Genomic DNA, 4806 nt, shown 5'->3' with positions numbered 1-4806 from the left:
AAAAAAAAATGAAGTTGGGAGTTTCTTTTAAAAACAGCAATGCCGCCATCTACTGGACACTTTGAAAATGACATCTGTCCACCAAAACCAATTCACTGTCCTGGCAAAGGGTTCGAAGCAGCCTCCGAATTGTCTTTCCTTTCTGTACAAATGTATTTCAGGGCCCAGGATGGAACTACTTACTCCTATATAATTTGTACCTTGAGATGCTAATAGCAGTAGCAGCGAGTAAAGCCTCAGCTCTAATAATGTGACCTCTGGCCAGAGACTCATAAAGTACCAGTTTCACGGCTTCCTAGTTAGCCAAGCTGACAAAAGAGAGGGATTGGGGAGAGGGAGGGTGAAGACGAAAATAACAAACTTAGAGGTCAAAGGGTGTCACTACAACGGACTCCACTGTAATGCAGAGCGTCATTAAAGAGTCCCATGAAAACCACCCTCTGAAAAGCTGGATGAATAGAAGAATTTCTAAGTGTGTGTCATTCACCAAAACACAACCCAGAAGTCAGAAGTGACTTAAACAGACTAATTCCAAGCAACAAGCTGGGATCTTCACTCAAAAGCCTGGACTGATCTGAGCCACTGCTCAGTCTTATCACAGTTCCCAGGAGACCTGAGGCCAATTCCTCAAACTAGGGAGCACGGAACACTGTCAAATCCTCTCTGAAATCAGCATTATTTTGATGCCCAAACTAGGTAAAGACACAGAAAAAAAGGAGAAAGAAACAGAGAGAGAGAGAGAGGGAGAGAAAGAGAGAGACAGAGAGAGAGGGAGAGAGGGAGAGGAAGAGGGAGAGAGAGAGGAAACTATAGAGCAATTTGTTTGATGAAAATAGTTGCAAAAATTCTCACCAAGATACTTGGAAACTGAATTCAGGGACACATTAGATTACACCTTATGGTTAAATGGGCTTCCTCACAGAAAAGTAAGCTTGATTCAACCTATGTAAGTCGGCAAGTGTAATTCACCATAGAAATAAAGTTAAGGTCAAATATCACAGAGGCATTTCAATTGATGCTGAAAAAACCTTTGACAAAGTTCAACATGCCTTCAGGATTAAGGTTCTGGAGACTTTAGGAACTACACACCTCAAAATAACACCATAGATATACACATGCACATGCACATGTACATATACATACACATGCACATACACATACACATGTACATACACATACACATGCACATACACATGCACATACACATACACATGCACATACACATGCACATGCACATACATATGTACATGCACATACACATATACATACACATACACATGCAATACACATACACATGTACATGCACGTGCACATACACATACATATGCACATGCACATGCACATACACATACACATGCACATACACATACACATGCACATACACATGCACATAAACATTCACATACACATGCACATGTACATACACATACACATACACATGCACATGCACATACACATGCACATACACATACACATGCACATACACATGCACATAAACATTCACATACACATGCACATGTACATACACATGCACATACACATACACATGCACATACATATGCACATACACATGCACATGCACATACATATGTACATGCACATACACGTATACATACACATACGCATGCAATACACATACACATGTACATGCACGTGCACATACACATACACATGCACATGCACATATACATGCACATACACATGCACATACACATACACATTCACATACACATGAACATGCACATACACATGCACATACACATTCACATACACATGCACATGTACATACACATGCACATACACATACACATGCACATACATATGCACATACACATGCACATGCACATACATATGTACATGCACATACACGTATACATACACATATGCATGCAATACACATACACATGTACATGCATGTGCACATACACATACATATGCACATGCACATGCACATACACATGCACATGCACATACACATATACATGCACATATACATACACATATACATGCACATGCACATATACATATACTTGCACATACACATACACATGCACATGTACACACACATGCACATACACATACACATTCACATGCACATACATATGCACATACACATGCACATACACATTCACATACATATGCACATACACATACACATGCACATACACATGCACATACACATGCACGTACACATGCACATACACATTCACATGCACATACACATTCACATACACATGCACATGTACATACACATGCACATACACATGCACATACATATGAACATACACATGCATATGCACATACACATGCACATACACATACACATGCACATACATATGTACATGCGCATACACGTATACATACACATACACATACATATGTACATGCACATACACATATACATACACATACACATGCAATACACATACACATGTACATGCACGTGCACATGCACATACACATGCACATGTACATACACATGCACATATACATACACATATACATGCACATATACATACACATATACACGCACATGCACATATACATATACTTGCACATACACATGCACATATACATATACAAACATAAATCTGTAGCTAACATTGTATTAAATGGAGACAAACAATATTTTCTCTAAAAATCAAGAATGAGACATTGTTGCCACTCCCATCGCTCATGCTTTACATAGGGCTTCAAGTCTTAGCAGTGGTTAATTTGACCAGAGAAAGACATAGGGAAAATGACCCCCTCTTGCAGAAGACATGATCCTTTACTTAAAAGACACTGTAGCTACCTTGCCTGGCCTCAGTAGGAGAGGATGTGGCTAGTCCTGCAGTGACCTGATGTGTGTGTATGGTGGGGGCGGGATAGTGGAGAGGTAGAGGTCGGTGGGGGAAGGTGATACCTAGAGGAGAAGCGGTGGGGGGGGGGAAGGGAGGTTCTGCCTGAGTGGGTGTGGGGATGATGGGGGAGCTGATATTGGGATGTAAAGTGAATAAATAAACAAATGGGGGGACCACTATAGCGCCTACTAGAAAACTCTTAGATCTAATAAAAACAGTAAGGCTGTAGGATGCAGACTCAGTATATTACAAGTAGCCATTGCCACTTCCTGATGTGCTGGCTAAGTTTATGTCAACTTGGCTCAAGCTAGAGCCATCTGGGGAGAGAGCCTCAGGAATGTCCCCATGACAGCAGCGGGAGGCAAATCTGAGGGCATTTTTTTTTCTTTTCTTTTCTCCTCTTCCTTCTCCTCCTTTTTCTTTTTGTTTGTTGCTGTTGATGATGTTGTTGTTTTGTTTGTTGTTTCACGATAAGGTTTCTCTGTGTAGCCCTGGCTGTCCTGGATCTCACTCTGTTGTAGGTCAGGCTGGCCTCGAACTCCCAAGTGATGGGATTAAAAGTGTTTGCCAACATTGCTCAGCAGGGGGCATTTTCTTATTAACAATTGATGGCTGAGGACCCAGCCTCTCGTGGATGGGGTCATCCCTGGGCTGGTGGTCCTGGGTTCTATAAGAAAGCAGGCTGAGCAAGCCAGGGGGAGCAAGCCAGTAAGCAGCATCCCTCCATGGCCTCTGCATCAGCTCCTGCCTGCAGGTTCCTGCCCTGCTTGAGTTCCTGCCCTCACTGCTTTTGATGATGAACTGTTTTACATAACTGTGAGTGAAATTAACCCTTTTCTCCGCAAGTTGCTTTTGGTCATGGTGTTCTATCACAGCAACAGAGACCCTTCCTAAGATACCAGAACTCTAAAACATGCCTTTACTTTAAAAAATTATTTTGTACTCTTGTATCAAGTTACCACAGTAAGAGCCAAGACTTTAAGCTCTACTAAATATAAAACAAACAAAAACACTTTATATATTTATGTTCATTTAAGAAAATATTAGTAGTGATGTATTATTTTGAAATATACAGTTAATACATTTGGAGTTATTTAAAATTTATATTGAGAAAAACGTATGTGTTTTCAGTATTGCAGTAGACAAGCATCTACATAAGACTGTTAAATTGTTTATTGTTTTATATCAAACAACTTTTATAATACTCATTTTTATTGTTATAATATTTTAGAAATTTTAAAGAATATGACAAATAAGATATTGTAAGTATTGAAGGGGTGGTCTCTGGGAGGAGTTGGGGTACAACAGGAAAACAAGAATATGATTTAATTCTATTTACTTAAAATATGTTTTTAAATGTTAACAAATTCAGATAAATTGAAATCATGTAACTTTTCTCATTATAATGCAATAAAACTAAAAAAAGAAAAAATTATTTTGTATTACTCTTTAAATTTTTAAAAATAAATTTATTTATTTATTTATTCATTTATTTATTTATGTGTATGTGCATGTACACATGTGCACACCCACTATGGTGCATGTGTGGAGGTCAGAGTATACTGTGTGGGTGTCAGTTCTCTCCCACACCATGTGGGTCCTGGGCACCATGTATGTTTTGGGGATTAAGCTCCGACTTACCAGCAAGCATCTTTATCCTCTGAGCCCTCTCACTGGCCCCATTACATGATTTCTAAGTGGAGAGATGACTCAGAGGTTGAGAGCACTTGACACTCTCTTCCAGAGGTCACAAATTTAGTTTGCAACACCCAGCTCCGAGGAATCTGGTGCCCTCTTCTGGCCTCCACAAGCATGCACACATATGGTATAAATTTATACAAACACATGTGTACTAGTTAATAAAATTAAGTCTTTCAAAGCATTCTCTCTCTCTCCTCTCTCTCCTCTCTCTCTCCTCTCTCTGTCTCTCTCTCTCTCTCCTCTCTCTCCTCTCTCTCTCCTC

Source organism: Mastomys coucha, unplaced genomic scaffold, assembly GCF_008632895.1.
Source record: "Mastomys coucha isolate ucsf_1 unplaced genomic scaffold, UCSF_Mcou_1 pScaffold22, whole genome shotgun sequence".
NCBI lineage: Eukaryota > Metazoa > Chordata > Mammalia > Rodentia > Muridae > Mastomys > Mastomys coucha.
This window is presented reverse-complemented; position numbering follows the sequence as displayed.